We start from the raw sequence: 16,931 nt of genomic DNA, 5'->3' as shown, positions 1-16,931 counted from the left end.
AAAAAGCAGAACCAGTACTCAGCCGGCTCCCCACCCATCCCCTCCAACCAATCCAGCGTCTGGGGTTGCCGAGGTACCGGTACTCAGTACTGGTAAGTACCAATTAAAAAAAAGAACAAAAAAAAAAAACCACTGATTTTAGCAAATTTCACAGCCAGTGAACCACTCTGTTTTGAAATTACACCATGTAATCTCTTCTGTTTTTCATTACAGTGTATTGAAAATGTGATCTCCAAAAGGAATTTTTATCAAGGCCTCATTTGCAATCAAACTCTTTTTTTTTTCCTTTTCACATCTATTTGTTTTCTCTTGCAACTTTTTGAATGAAATGTGCTCCATTACTTACAATGGGTAGTTGAAGAGCCAGAAGGGGAAAAAATAAACCCAAGATGCAGTGCATGCTTATGAATATCTTTAGATTTAATAGCTACCCTGACTTTTGGATACACAAAAGAAATCTGAACCAATTTATATCAGAAACTTTGAATGGCATGCACAAGTATACATACACAACCACCAAAATGGAACTATTTTAATGTAACTTGTCTGCTCCAGCTGTGTGACAGTAGTACATCTGTAGCACCGTATAGATAACTGCTTTGTAGCCTCAGAGAGGCTGAGTACTGAGATGAAGCGCAATGGAAATAATATAATTAGGTCACACATTTTAAATCTTTGACATTAACTTTGAGTAGCAAATCAGCTGTTAGCTACTTGTATGGCACTCATTAGCATAGGGCCTGGGCACCTCGCTAGCATTAATGCATTTCTCCTCATCTCACCCGTTTGAGCTTAAGAAATACTTTTATCTCAATTTTGCAGACAGGGATGGGAGATTCAAGGAAGCTCAGTGAATTGCTCCAGATTATACAGGAAGTCTGTGGCATATTAGTTATTTGAACTCATATTTCTGAGTCCTAAACTACCAAGGAGAGAATGGCTAGTGAAAATAATATATACATCTTGGTTAAATTTTGTATCACTTCACCATAATGAGAAATTAAGTGTTTATTAGTTAATTAAGACCAGGGCTTTTTGTAAAAAATGAGGAGCCGGTATGCAGATGGCTCCTGGCCACCCCATCCCAGCCAGTCCCATGGCTGAGGCTGCTGAGGTGCAGGTACTCAATACTGGCAAGTAGTGGCACAGAAAAAACACTGATTAAGACAAACATCACTGATAGTCACAGGAAGCACAAGCAATCTGTCAGTTATGAAAGGCACTTGCTGGGTATGTATTGTGTAAATTGCAGCAAATTTATTTGTAGCACTTTAAGCAGACTGAAAACTAGTTATTGTGAAATATTTAGTTCACAGTTAAGGTGGATTGAGTTAACATTTAAAACACATATTTGACTTAACATTTTGGAATATATAAATGTCTTTACACCATAGCACTTGAGGATCCTTTTAACCTAGGCAGTTAGGCACTTGTATAATTCAAGTATCAAATTCATAAAAGAAGAATTAAAAAAAAAAAGTTTACTTTAACAACATATTTCATCTGTTCAATGAGTCCAACAGTGGTGGGTAAATAGGTACATTTCCCTCCTATAATATTTGCAGAAATAAACGTATTTAGAATCCTTTTGTGAAGTATGTTCTCACTCTAGGTGTCACTACCAGGGCTCTGACCTATGACTTTAAAAGTTCAATGATGTACGTACCCAGCTTTATAGACAATATGCAACGAAGAGCACAAAATGCACATGCACGTGAACATTTTAGACTCTTCATTATCACATACGCTATCACGCACAAAAACTATGTTAAAAGAATATTAACTCTCCAACATCCAGCAAAAAGTAAAAACAACGAGAAGTCTTGTGGCACCTTATAGACTAACAGATACTTTGGAGCACAAGTTTTCATAGGCAAAGACCCGCTTCATCAGATGCAATGTAGCAGATATATTATATCTGATGAAACAGGTCTTTGCCTACGAAAACTTGAGCTCCGAAGTATCTGTTAGTCTATAAGGTGCCACAAGACTTCTCATTGTTTCTGTGGCTACAAACAAACACGGCTACCCATTTGAAACTCAAAAAGTATAAAGTGACAGAATTAAGCTTGCCTGTGTAACCTTAATTTGGCCTCTTCCTGAATATGCATTATGACACAGATTTTAATTTCATGATTGCATGCTATTTTTTCTCTACAGGAACCCTATCTTCTTCAGGGGTAGAACCTTGCTCTGAAGACAGTGTCACTGGAACTATTTTTAGGGTGGGGGTGCTGAGCTGCTCCCTTTACCCTGTAAACCTCTGCTCACCCCTTACCACTGTTCACCTCACCATCCAGGTAGGTCTGCCAACTCTCTTGGACCAGACAGACCACATGCCTTCAACACAAATGGCATCCCGTATGTCTGGTCCAGGAAGGCTGGCAACCCTAGCCAAAACTGGAGGTTGCTGCAGAACCAGGGGCTGGCAGCAGAACCCCAAGCAGCAATCCCCCACGCCCTTCTGAAATGGCACCCTTGCCAGGGACAGCGTATAACAGGATCCCAGATGGTGGCGAGGCCGATGGAACCAGGAAATGATAGATCCAGCCCCTAGGTGGGGGAAAGCCAGATGCAAAATCTGGGGGTGCTGCAGCATCTCCCACACTCCTACTTCCTGTGCCTATATTTTAAGATAAAATTATTCATTTCCTCATGGGCTTTTCTGTGCTGCTCATCACCACGTTATTAAGTTTAGCTTTACCACACACCTATGAGGCACAGACAAGATAAAGTCAAAACCATCTACTAGTTTTTGGAACCAAAGTTGAGACATATAAGACATAATTTTTCAGAGTTCTTAGGACTCTATAGATTTAATATGTTGGAAGCAATTCTCACTGATGTCAGTAGTAGCTGTGAGTGCTCAGTGTGATGGGACATTCTGTATTTCTTACGGGAATATACTTATGCATATGAGTATGACATATCTGGAATATGATTTGTGTGAGATACTTCATGTGAAATATCACTAAAAGGTTGTAGTCTACTGAATATGATTATACCAATTTAGGCCTTGTATTTGTAATTGCCTATTTGCTGCTGTGGGTCACTCTCACTGTTTGCACTTCAGGGATACAATGGCCAATTAGCAAGAAACAATGGAGCTTAACCTTCCTGCTCACTTGTGGGTCAGCTAGTGAAGTAAGGAGATTAAAGCCTTGAAGAGACATGTGACCATGTCACCTGATGCTGCACTCCATCTTGGATACTGAATTTTTCCACAAGTGCAGAAGGAAAGTTAGACCAAACACAAAGGATTCTTACCTTTTCCAAAATCTATTTGAGGGTGGGGAATGAGGCGATCCAGTTTGTGAGATCTCTACGGCTACCCCACTCAAGATGACTGCTGGAAACAAAAAAGACAGAAATGGGGGAAAGAACTGGGCCCAGACTGGAAATATATCTAGTCTGTGAAGATCATTAGAACAACTTTTAGGGTAAGATATTGCATGTAATTAGTTTCCTAGTGTATTAAGCTTAGCTTGCATGTTCTGTTTTATTTTGTTTAGTAACTCACCTTGTTTTGTGTGCTGTCTCTTAAGATCATTTAAATCTTACCTGCCATACTTAATAAAACCACTGGTGGGATCTCAGCACGTCAGGTAAGAGTCCCAAGGGTCCTGACCAATCACATTCAGAATCAGTCCATTCCCACTCCCAGCTTCAATGACTCCTCATCCTCATCTCTTCCTTTTCCAGAGTTTATCCTTTCTACACTTGAATCAAACAGCTTCCTCCTCTACACTGTCTTGATAGCAGGAGAGACAGGCTCCCAATTCTCAGTTCCAGCATCTGGCCTCACACTGACCCAAAGAATTCTGGCTTTGCTCCTGTAACAATCTGTTGGAGGCAGTATGTTCAATTGCTCTGTGAGGATGACATGTATAGTGTGGTCACATATAGGATACATGGTGTGATGGAGCACTAGGAGCTGTGAGGGGATGGAACATGCTCAATGACAACAGAATATTCAGAGATTTTAGTTTCTACAAAAAATCAATGAATCTCTGTTGAACATGTGTAAACTGAAACTTTTCAAAGTCTTATACCTTGGCCAGATTTAGATGGATTGTCAAGAGGATGGCACAAGGCCTATTCCGGACACAAATGTCATCCTAGACCAAATGTATGTCCCTGTTCTAAAGCATGGGGGAGCTAGATACAGAGAAAAGATCATCAGAAAATGTTAATGTGGGCAAAACAATGTATTCTTCCTAGACTTGTTCTCAGAAATGGTTGAACTATTTTGGTTGTCATTTAAAAACAAAAAAGTTTCAGCCTGAAGCAGGTATTCAACATGCAACATTTTAATCCAAATTATGAAAGCTTGGCAAAGTTATAAAGTGAGCAACTTTAATAGATACTGTTACCCACCCCATCAAGAGTGCATGCATGCAAACACATACATACAACTGTTTTTCATATATAGCGATATCCTCCACCAATGTATATAATAGCTTCATTAATGAACACATTGCACACGTGTGTGTGTGTGTGTAGCTGAGGGATCCGGCCCAACATACATACACAGAAGCATCTGTGTTGGCAGTTGATATTACACACACACAACAATATATGAAATACTTTTTTAGAAACTCCCATCTGAACATATGTTGATATTTTCCATTTTCCCAGTGATTCTGAGAACTGAAGTTAACCTGGCTGTTTTGGTTTACTTATAACTGTTATTAAACTAGCCTCTTATCATGATGCTTCACACCACCACTCTTAGGAAGATATCAGCCCAGCTCTGGTTATGATGATGCTGTCAACACACCAGAGTAGCCAACCCCAAATTTTTTACATTGTTTTTATCCTTGACCAGTTGGTGCCCTTTTGCAACAGGGCTTGCTGTGGTGAAACGGGAGTGAGGCCACTGTCAGGGCTGAGGCTGGAGTTACACCTGGAGACATTGTTAATCACATACCTAGTAGGTGTGGTTCACTGTCTCATGTAATGACACCTAGACCAGCTCTAGCTTCAGCTGCATAGCAGCTAGATTTCAGTCCAAACTGTAGCAGCTTTGTATTGAGCTCTGGAGGTCTCAGGTTCAAGCCCCTCTGCAAGTGGCTAAACCATGGTTGGGAATAAGGCCCCAGGAGGGGTTGGAAGCCCAGGTACAGGCCTGAGGGGGAACCATGATCTGGCTGGAAAAGAGGGGCCAGTGCCAGGGTTATAGGTGGGAGTGGAACCCAGATGGAGGCTGGGATTGGATCTGCTTGGGCTAGGTATGATGCTGATTGTTGCTCTGCCCTCCTGTGGGGGAGACCTGTACAATTTAGAGACCATTGTACCAGAGGGAGGTCTCCCCTCATCTTCTTGTCATTAGTTTGGTAATTTAAAAAATGTATTTAGGGTACAATTATTATAAAATTACACTTTTGGCCTCATAATATTGAGGATAGGCTTTTAAATAACTATCTGCTCCAGTTATAGCAGCAGAATCCTTAATACAAGATGTAGATACAAGACTGCATCATTATTACATTAAAAATGGGAAGATAGCAACACGGATAATATGTTTCAATACCTGTTCATTGAATAGTTCATCTATTTGCTAAGCAAATTTAAAATAATTTTTCTTATTGAATATATTTACAGGACTCCTGTTGAGCAATAACCAAGACCAGCCAGTTTAATAAATCACATAACAATCAAATGTTACAGTACAGGTATAACTCTGAATTATATACTTAAAGGTAGAAGTAAGTAGTGCAGCTGTTATAACAAGTTTATTCATTCCTATAGCATGCTGATTCAAAGTCCACTGAAATCTCTGAGAACTTTGCTCTGACTTCTATTGGTTTTGAATAAGGTCCATAGACACAACCCCTTAATGAACATGCAAATAACCATGTTCCTTAAGTAAGTCAGTTTCAAAGAAAGTGTGTTTACAGGAACACTGAAGTGATCTACTCTAGATGAACTAGAGACATGAATGTCTGTAGTGGAAACAGCTTCTGCTAAAATTAGGCATCATTCTTGCATTATTTGGTGTTAACTATTTATTCTAAGACAATTGAATTCCACAGTAGTCCGTCAAGTCGCAGACATATTCCCTGAATAGTGGGCATGCACAAAAACACAACAAGCCACTCAAAATACTTCATTGGCAACAGTAATATCACTTCAATCTTGTAGTGTATTAACTGTCATCCAAAGAGAAGTGCGGTCTAAACATTCAAACAGCAAAGAAGTAGCCCTTGTTGGATTGACTGGAAAGGGAGAAGCACTAAATATCTTCCGTATACTGAAGACAACCCACATAATGTTTCCTTCAGCACTCTCCAAGGGACTGGACTGTTCCAGTGCCTCAAAATGTATAATGCTTGACTAAAAATTGTACCATAAATCCAATTCTTGTTCCTGAACTTCCTCTAAAAGGGACACCGGTGAGGAACTAAATGGTATTTACACACCATGAGATGTTATAAAGGCTCTGTGTACGTAGAAGCTGGGAGTGTCCTGCCTTCCCATAAGCTGTCTATGGCAAAAAATGACTTGGGACCTGCCCATAGGCCTCCACCAATCAGGAATTAAACAGGTGAATCTGAATATATTTAAGCTCAGCTAGGCTCTCCTGAAACTGAGAATAAGAAAAAACCTCATATTTATCTAAGACTTCGCATCTTTCTTCTCTGATATTTTATAAAAGTAGAGTCAACCATCTGCTCAGCTATTAAGAATTCACACTAAAGATTGCTAACGTTTGTTAGAGTACAACTATTCTCATCAATATTAACCAGATCATGGACAGCTTGAGACAACTTTCTTTGGTAATATCTTTCCACTCAGGAGAGAGAAAACCAGAGAAGACGTTGTATATAAATGGATTTTGAACAGTAGGACTTTAAGCTAATTTTCTTTCTCCAATGGCAGTATCCTGCCTAAATACTCCATGCAAGCTTACCAGTAAACCAACTAATTCTATGAAAATCTCACTGATATGCCATCTCATCCTCAGTGGTGGAACAAAAATAAATATACATAGTAAGGCTGTGTATCTATATTTAATATAAAATCCTGAGACTGACAACATAGCAAGTGTGACAGGTCTGACAAGTTTCTACAATACCTTTGGGAGAACTTACGGTATTAAATTTGTGCATCATTTTGGACCTGGGATTATATGTAATACCCTCAAGCTGGTATCCACAACCCTTCAGGAACTAAGAAGAGTGGAAGGTGATTAGACAATTAAACTCAGGCTGTACTATCTCCAGAGAGGTACCACCTCATGGAGACACTTGTTTACAGTTGTTCAATCTCAATTGTCTAAAGACCAGCAGACACAGAAAGGACTTTTGGATAAATAGCCTGAATTTAAACTGACCGAGGGCCTTTATTATAATCCAGCAGGGAGGGTTCCGATGCTGTGCTCTCTATGTATGCTTATGCTTTAAGACTATCGTGCAGAAAGAGCAGTGTGGTAAATTCACTGTTGCACGAGAACTGTGTACAGCCTCTGAGGAAGAAAGACAAAGCAGGCACACTGAGACAATCTGCCTTCCTGGGGAATTCACATTTTAGGCACTAGGCAACCTGTAAATACTAAACAAGATGGAAATACAGAAACTAGAGGAGGAAGAGAGAGACACATGTCTCTGTCCAGATGGCTAGAAACCAGAAAGTGTGAGCATTCGCTGGATTTTAGAGGGAAAATACACATATGGTTACCCTGAACTACGACAATGAGTACAGAAACTTTGCCAATCTTCTTCATGGACCAAGGCTGGATCATCAAAGCTTCCCCTTTCAAAAATCATGTTGCTTCTTCAATAGTCAACTATGTAAAATGATAGTCTGTCTGTGGGGTTAAAAAAAGGTCCAGAATTCCAGTTCTAGTTCCAAAGCAAAGTCAAACATGCACCTATTCTTTGTTTGCTCCTCATAATAGCTTAAGACACATGAATGGTAGCTTGGCTCCTTCCTCCCCTTCCTTCCCAGCAACCTCTCACCCAACTCTTCTCCTCAGATCTGCCCTACAGTAGAGGGGACCAAGCTCAGTTCCTTCCCCCTTTGCCCCCCTCCCCAGTTATTACATGTCCCGCTCAGCCCCTTCACCTCCCTGACCAACCCTAGCAACCCCCCTGCCCAGCTCTGCCACCCCGGTGTTCCTGTGCCCAGATCAGCCTCTTCCCCTCTCTGCCCCACCACTCACTTTTGCCCCTCAGCAGTCCTGTGCCTGGCCCTGATTGGCTCCTTCCCCACAGCCATGCCTGCCTACCTACCTCTGCCCCACCCCTCACATTTTGACCCTTCCCAGCCTGTTTCCTCTGCTACCTGTGGCCCCCACTCCCCACAGTCCTGTGCCTGGCTCTAGCCCAGAGTCTAGCTCCCTCCTTCTCTTCCCAGCCTGTCCCCTCTCTGTTCTCAGCCTGGCTCTCCCTTCCTCACTCGCTCACACTGTTACAACCTCTGGGCCACCCTCCCACCCTGTAGCTCTGTGGATCTGAGCTCTGGAGAGCCTCAGTATTTAAAAGGGCCCAGGCAGGGCTACAGCAATGGTGGTAGCAGAAACAGCCCTGGGCCTCCTTAAGTCCACTGGGCTACTACTCAATTGCCCTTCTTTCCCCCGCTCTGTGAGTGGACTTGTGCACAGTACCAAATCTTGGGAGAGTCAACAGGTTTCAAATTTCTGTTAAGAATCTGGGGTTACATAAGGTTATTGATCTGACAAGTTTCTAATAGTAAAACTGCCATGGCAGCTGCCAGAGCAGACTGCCTTAAACTGCAAATTAAACAACTCTGTGTAACTATACTTGAACCTCTTTAAAGCAGTAACCTTGGAAAACAGGATATGCTGGATTAAAGAATCTTCCAGGCCAGGGAGTGGAAGGCCTGAACATGAGGGGGATGGAAGCAGGGCACTTAGTTGGTGCCTCACTCCCAGAGACCCACATGGCTCTGCACCCTTGCCACTTCCAGATCCCATCAGCTCTTGCTATGGGAGCAGTGGAGAAAAGCCTCAGGAGCAGCGTGTTGCTGCATTGCCATTCCCTCAGCTTGAGGGGAGGGGGAGCAGTAACACACAGAGCAGCATCCCCCTTCCCCTGCCAGAGTCCATACTGCCAATGTTCACGGATGAGGGACACCCGGAGTATGGAGGTTCAAGTGTACTAGATCAGATTAGACGCTGTTGACACATGTTGTCCAAAGAATGAATTCTACTCCTTTGAAACAACAAAGCAACATTTCTGCACATCAGCCTATCAATAATGCAGCCAACAAAGCAAGACAAATCCTATACAGCAAGCACTTTACTTATGAATATTATTAAGCCAATCTTTAATCAGTAGACAGAATGATCACTTCCTTTGGTAAATCAGGCATGAAGTGAACTGTCAAACCAGTGTCCCACCCACAGTTTTTAACTTTAAAGTGCTTAAACTAACACTAAAACCAAAACATTTGTATGCTGGACTTGCATGAGGCTAGGAAAAAAACAAATTAAGGCCCTAACCTACAACTTGTTCCATGCAGGTGAAGAGATCTTTCTGTATAGATTCAGGGCCTATGAGGAGATCCTGCGCAACTTTACTCACATTCCTGACTGAGATGCACAATTCTGCTGAGGATACTCAACGTGTAAAGGTTAATAGAGAGTAGACATATTGATTGACCAATTTTTCACATAATTGTCTGACAGATAACTCATTATTACATTTTTCAAAGCTTCATTTTATGCCTGACCAAGAGGTATGTCACATTTTTCCATATGTAATACAACCCTTTTGTCAATTTTCTTTCAAAAGGAGCAAAATAATTATATTTTACCTGTCAACGGATGTGATTCCATTTTCCTGTGACTGGGGCTTCCATAACTCAATTATTTTAAACACGAGTAAGTGAGAATAAACAGGTAAAGAGAATAGGGGGCCCCCAAGCAAAGGAGGTTGAAGACTTTGAACCCCAAAAGAGATCTGAAGCAAATTAGTAAGTTATATAGCTCTTGGAAAAAATTCCCATCGCTGTAAAAACCCACCTTGCTTCTAAAATTATGCTTTTCTTAACATTGCGGCTGATTATTGCAAGTGTGACGTATCTGTACCATGATGCTCTATCAACACTACCCAAGATTACAAGTACAAACGTAAGCTGATACTCTCACCTTCCTACCTAAAAGAACTAATGGTATCTTACAGCAATCCAGAACCTACGTATTTCACCAAATGTATGTCCACACTACAGCGGGAGGTGCAAGTTCCAGCTCAGATGTAACTTTGATAGTGCTAGTGGGCTATCAAGGGTATCCAGGCTGGCACAGATGGCCAGCAGGGCTGACAGGCACCACAGACCCAGGACAAACGGGGTGGAGGGGCTGGCTCCATATCCCTGGAAGAGGTGGAGCCTTGAGTGGAAGGGGTGGGGCCAAGGGCAGTCAGCATTGCCCCCTGCAACTCTGAGAAGCCTGGTGGAGTGATGCTTTTGCAGAGTTTCAAAAGGGCCTGGAGCCAGCTCATACCACCACCTGCATTTCCCAGGCTGCACTGTTATTTTTAGCTTGCTAACTCAGTCATAGCTACCATATGTCTGACACCTTGAGCTGGGAAATAAACTTCCAGCTGCTATGTAGACATATCAAATAATTCCAAATGTGAGACATAAGAAATGTAATAATGCAGTCACCTCCCAGTGCAGTGGGGCTCATCCCTTGGGTAAAATTAATGCTGTCTGTTATCCCCGTTAAATGATTCTTGACTTCTGACTTTCAACAACGGAACAAGTTGAGTGTGAATTTGTATATAGTATATATGTAACTAGAAATCAAACAAGAGTCTTGTAAATGATGGACATTTGAGAGATTTATCAAAAGATGTATTGGAAAAAGCACCTATCAGTCCAACAGCTGGGATGCTTTCTCTTGTTCCCAGGGAACAAATGTTTTAGTTTTATTATGTCAGGAAGTCATTATTGCAGGTATTTGTGATAGAAAATTAACAACAAGCATGTTTATTTGAACACAGCTGGCTCTGAGATCATCTTTCCTCCATATATTCACCTCATACAACTGCCATGCATTCTACTCAAGCCATGCGGCAGTTTTAGTGATTTCCTTTTGAATCACTTCATAGCCTATTCAAACCCCCAGGTCTAATGTGTGAAACTTTACAAGGCTGAAGACTTCTCAGTGATGCAGACAAATCCAATCAAAACAGCCAGCTGTGAATTTTCCTGTGTGTGTTTTGGGATGCATGGTGGAGCAGGTTGAGCGTGTGTCTCAGAACACGGAACGCAGAGATTCTAGATTCCCCTATTCCACTGATGGCTTTCACTATTTACACTTCTGTAGACTACACATGCCCTAGTTATATCCCTTGAGGCAGGCTTCTTGTACCACTTCAAATTTACAGGGAGGGATGGTAAAGCTCAGATGCTGAAGGTACAAAGCAAGTCTGTCACACTACCAGAAGTACAACTAGAGTCTCCTTCCACCATGTCCTATCATCTAGGTAGCAGTGTCCTATAGGCATGTCAAGCCATGTTATTCAAAACTGGCTGATGATTGTGGGCACCCTACTGGAGACACAGTCATGAAGCTTAGTTTTCAGAAACTGTGCAGTATTTTCTGAAAATCAGGCCACTTTAAACAGTCTCAGGTTGACTATCCCAAAAACTGAGCTGCCAAAATCACTACAGGTTAAACCTCTCTTGTCTGGCACTCTGGTCCAGCAACATCTGTAATCTGGCATGATTTTAGTTAGCTGGAAGACCACTTCTCAGGGTCTGGCCAAGTTTCCTGCTGTCCCTGAAGTTTGTTTACAGCTATTGGTCCTGGCTTTCAAAGTTCTGTGCTGTTATTTAGCTCTAATTTATCTTCTAAGAACTGAATAAGCAATGGAAGTGTTGGTAATACTGCTAGCCAACACTGACTTCCTGTATTTCAGCAACTTCTCTGGTTTGCAACTGGTCAAGTACTGAGGGTGCTGGATTAAATGGGTTCAACCTGTATAGTCACTTTTGAATATTTCTTGGCCTTATCTTCTACATTTCATGCACACAAACATAGAAAGTATTGTGTGAAAATTCCCCAATGCCTTACAAATGCAGAAATTCAGCAATTTTCCAGAAGATGAAAGGCAAATGCCATCAAAAATATTTTGTGAAAATCTGTGACAATGTTTGGTCATAAGAGACACATCACAGGAATACCAGGGACAAATAAGGTCAAGCAGGAAGCATGCTGGTAGGAATCGTCTGAGAATGCTGTACATTTGTCTGTATTGTGGCTGCTTACCCACCTGCTATTTGTGTGTTGTTTTCTCAAACAACATGGACTCCAGTACAATACTTGTTTATTTTGTTCACCTGCTGCATTCTGTCTGATATTTACTGACTTCAGTAAAGGCCCTAAACAGTAAAATCTGAGTGGGAAGAACAGTCTTCTTTATAATGTCTATGGGGCAGTGATTAGTCATATGTTTGTAACACCAACAGAACCAAGTTGCTGGCACTAGGGATTGAACCTACGATCAGGTGTGCTAAAGCACTGGGCTGTATGGCATGAGCTAAAGCCCAGCTGCCTATCAGCCAGGGCTGCAGAGCAGAGAATTCACTCACCCTAGTATGAGGTCTCAGTGCCTCTGGGTATTACATATTGATTGATTGAGTCATACAAACTATCTTAATAATAACAATTGTGACAAGAATCCAGCCATTGGAACATGTCACTGGGAACCAGAAAGTCATACACTGAGCATTGGTGTTGTAAACCCAGTATTGTGAGCTCAGCTCTTGAGCAGGCCATGTAGGAGCTTAGGGCTGTGTTTACACTTGCCCCCTTCTTTGAATGGGGCACAGTAATCAGCCTGATTGGCAAATACTAATGAAGTGCTGCAATGAATATACAGCACTTCATTAGGCTAATTCTCCCTGTGGCAACTTTGAAGTTGCCATGGGGAGAATCAGCCTAATGAAGTGCTGCATATTCACTGCAGCACTTCATTAGTATTCTCCAATCAGGCTGATTACCGTGCCCCCTTCGAAGAAGGGATCTAGTGTAGACAAAGCCTGGGGCAAACAGATTAAAAAAGAAATCTCTCAGGAAGGGTTCTTGGTCCTATCAAGAGGGAAGGGGACGGGACTCAATAACCTCTCAAGGTCCCTTCCAGCTCTATGAGATGTGATATATTCATTATGGAGACTAACTTGCTGTGTAATCTAGGGTACATCACTTAGCCTTTTGCCTCATTCTCCTCATCAGTGAGGTGCCAACATGAATTAGTACTCACCTACTCCCATTCAAGAATGTTTCTGGAATCAAATGTTTGTGCAGCATTTATTAATGCAATGCTTGCAGATGATATTAAGATAATCTTTGTAAAGTACTTCCATCTGCTTTGCATATTTTGTAATTATTATTATTACTCATCATACAAATCCAAAGAGAACAAATTCAGATTTTCTGAGGCAAAGAAGGAGTCTGAGGAAACACTTTCAGACCAGCCTATGAGATTTATCCTGGTCACTAGTGTGATTTTTACAGAAGATATGGAGTTGGAAATCCATCCTGCCACCGAAAAGGTACCTCTTTATACTAGTCATCCCACGATAAGCAGATATTTATCATAGAATCATGGGGCTGGAAGGGACATCAAGAGGTCATCAAGGCCAGCCCCCTGCTTCCAGCAGGATCATCCCCAAGTAAGTCATCCCAGCCAGGACTTTGTCAAGCTGGGTCTTAATTTCCTTTTCTCATTCATACACATGAAATCTTTTATTTCTTATCACACCGGCGAGAAACTTTTGTCAATAACATTTGTCTTTTGTTCCACTAAAAATATTTTTCTTCATCTGCCATGTTTCTTCTCTGCAACACTGAACATTACATTTCACATTAGCTTCAACTTTGCCTAAGTATTGCTCTTTCTCCAGATGGTGTAGTATTACACACAAGCCTACTAGTCGTTCCATTTACTCCACTGCATTGAAATCACAGTCTACCCTCCTAGAACAGAAGATAATTAACTCTTTAGAAATAAAACTAGTGTTTTGCCAGACATAGAGCTCTTCCTGAAAGTGAAGCAAGCAGAAATGTATAGGGATTACTACAAAATATTTGAAATCGGATTGTTTTTTGGGACAAAGCAGACAAGTTGGACCAGAAAATAAATTATAATATGTGTTATGTAATATTACTCAGGTGGTGTAATAATATCATTGACACTACTTTCTATTATCGTAATGCCTATGTGACCTAGTCATGGATCAGGACCTGATTGTGCTAGGTGCTGTACAAACACAAAACAAAGAGACAGCCCCTGCCTCAAAGAGCTAGTAGTCATGGGCAAACATAATTTAGAAAATATACTATATGACCACCTTGAATATTTTGCCATTTCTAATACTGAACCTGAATTCAATCTCAGGATTCGAATAAATCTCCCACTTCCCAGCTTCCAATCCCAAGCACACTCCTCAGCTTCCAGATGCGACTGGAACAAGATGTGCCATAATGGCATAAAATCATCTGCTTTCATAGTAACTTTGTGCAAGAAGGGAAGTGTCAGATGTTGTGTATATGTGTTCATGAAATTTCCAGCCCAGTTTAGATGAAGTTAAGGTAATTCAGAGAAGCATTAGAACTGAGTGCTTATACAATCCAAACCCAAACCTTGAGCATTTCAAGCTTCTCTTTGTCATGGTTTAATGTTTATTGCATCACATTAACCTGTAGAACAGGGCAAAATATATGCAGTTGCTATCAGGATTTGAACAGATTCAGTGGAAAGCCAATAGAGATAGAAGGCCTGGGGATGTAGGTCAGTGACAATGGGGTATTGTTAAACCAAGTCCATAAACTAGTTTGCTATCCTTTCCCTTAGTGAGACCTCAGGGAATAGCTGAATATTAATTGGGAGGGGCATTCTCCAGAGATCACTTGCTTGGCTTGCCTCCAATCCCACATCAGAGCCCAACACTGAGTAGCCAATCATCACTCGCGCCAAGAAAAACAGACTCAGTCTAATTAGCAGGCTGGCCTGGTGCTTGCACTCAGTGGCTACTGGTGCCAGGCTTAGAAATGAGCAATAGAAGTGGAAATGCTCATGAGGGAAGAGCAAAAGCAATAAGCATAAACTAAATAACAGATTTGTAATAGTAATTCCCAATAACCAAGCAACACTGTGTATCATGTGTAAATAAAACACAAAGGCTACATCAATAGAAGAGGCTTTTCCCAGCAAAACTGGGCTTTTGTCCAGAAAAACTGTGGAGCATCTGCACACAAAATGCATGTTGTCAAGGGTTTGTCGACTAAACCCAGCACCTCTCCCCATTCAGGTATACCACATCTCTCAATGGTGTTCTATCAACAAAACAGCTGTGTAGACATTCTGGGGCCCTTTTGTTGATAGACAGGGCTTCCGGTTCACCAGGCAACCCTGTTTACAGAGCTTCAGTTTGGCCAGTCTGTCAAGAGAGGGCTGGGAAGTCTGGCTACTCTCTGTTCACAGAGCAGATTGCTCTTTCAAGCTGCTTTCATGTGTAGATGTGATCTGTCAACAGAAGTTTTGCCAGGAAATTCCTTCTGAAAGTGACTTTTGTCGACAGAGGCTTCTTGTGTAGACATAGCCAAATACTTGAGGCTAACTTAAACTCTTTACGAGACTGCTCTGGATGTTTGTGCCTATCATTATAGGTCTGAAATATTCATGAATTCTGCATGAAGAGAAGGGAACCATGAGCACCATCTCCTTTCCTCATCTTGCCCAGTCTAAAAATAAACTATTTTATAAAATTAGATAGAATGCCAGATCTATGAGGTAACTGGCATTTGTTCTGAAATATTGAGGGAAGCAGACTCAATGAAAATGTGACTGAGTCCTTCTTGGCATGAAGTGGACAAGGAATTTTGGAATGATGAATGTGGTAGTGACAGAGAGCCACTACCTAAGTGACTTACTACCCTGAGGATCATTTTCAAAAGTCATTTAAGACCAGATTTTAAAGGCATTAAGACACCTAATGACTTCAAAGTGACAAACATCTTGATGCTTTTGAAAATCTCCATGATAATTACCTTCATATTTTAAAATTATGGGCACTTATGGACCCTGATCTCATTAAAAGTCAAATGGGCAAAGATTATTAAGTCACAGATGAGCTTTTGGAAATTTACAGAATAAATACACTAGCTCTACCCATGTACAATGCATATCTGACTCGTTGAAGAAGCAGCTAGTATATGAAGAGGAATACGAAATAAAAGTGACAACAATAATAATCACAGAGGTGTACCCCTGTGTCTGACTGTAATTCATTCATTCTAATTCCGGTGCTAGTCCAGATTGCCTTCCTGGCCTTGGTTAAGTCATTAACATCTCTGTCTCACTTCCTCCATCTGGATAATTTGGATGATCCACCTCAATTCCTCATCTCTGGGGAACATAAGAAGGCTAATTAAATACTTTGAAGATGGGAAAAAAAATAGATCAGAAAATTCAGAGGAAAAGTGGGTGAGGTGATATCTTTCTTTGGCCCAACTTTGAAAAGCTTGTGTCTCTCACCAACAGAAGTTGGGCCAATAAAAGATATCATCTCACCCACCTTGTACACCTAGTACCCTGGGGCAAACACAACTACAACCACACTACATACAAGAATGGAAAATGCTCATTTGTCTTAATTATTTGCACATAAAAACACCTTTGATCTAGGTTTCTCCAAGAGCTGTACAAGCAGTGAGCCTCACAACATTGCTGTGAGGAAGGAAAATAGAACAGCCTTTTAAAAGACAGGCAAACTTGGACACAGCTGGATGCTGCCTCAGAAGTTTCTACACCGTCTGCTGTTCTAACCTGACCACCCGATGATGTGGCCTCTGAATGTCATACTTCAATGGCACTTTGGCTCAGTGCCAGATCTGAAATAAGCCCACAGTGATGACAACTGTCAGAAGAAAGTAAATCTTTCTAGGATCAGAGGGG

General features: G+C 41.4%; 1 protein-coding gene across 3 annotated transcripts in view; it reads right to left on the bottom strand.

Annotated features, from left to right (window-relative positions):
• The window catches only part of RASSF9 (Ras association domain family member 9), a 35,106-nt gene that overhangs the window by 15,437 nt on the left and 2,738 nt on the right, over nt 1-16,931 (bottom strand). The window contains exon 2 of one of the 3 annotated variants that reach the window (XM_074983999.1): nt 3,268-3,349. The exons of 1 other annotated variant lie outside the window; for it this stretch is intronic. The gene's annotated coding sequence lies outside the window, so the exon portion shown is untranslated. The remainder of the gene's footprint in view (nt 1-3,267; nt 3,350-16,931) is intronic. One more of the 3 variants, XM_074984000.1, reaches the window with a different exon arrangement.

This window comes from Carettochelys insculpta, chromosome 1 (genome assembly GCF_033958435.1).
Source record: "Carettochelys insculpta isolate YL-2023 chromosome 1, ASM3395843v1, whole genome shotgun sequence".
Taxonomy (NCBI): Eukaryota; Metazoa; Chordata; order Testudines; family Carettochelyidae; genus Carettochelys; species Carettochelys insculpta.
The sequence above is the reverse complement of the archived record's forward strand: the minus strand, read 5'-3'. Positions and strand labels throughout refer to the sequence as shown.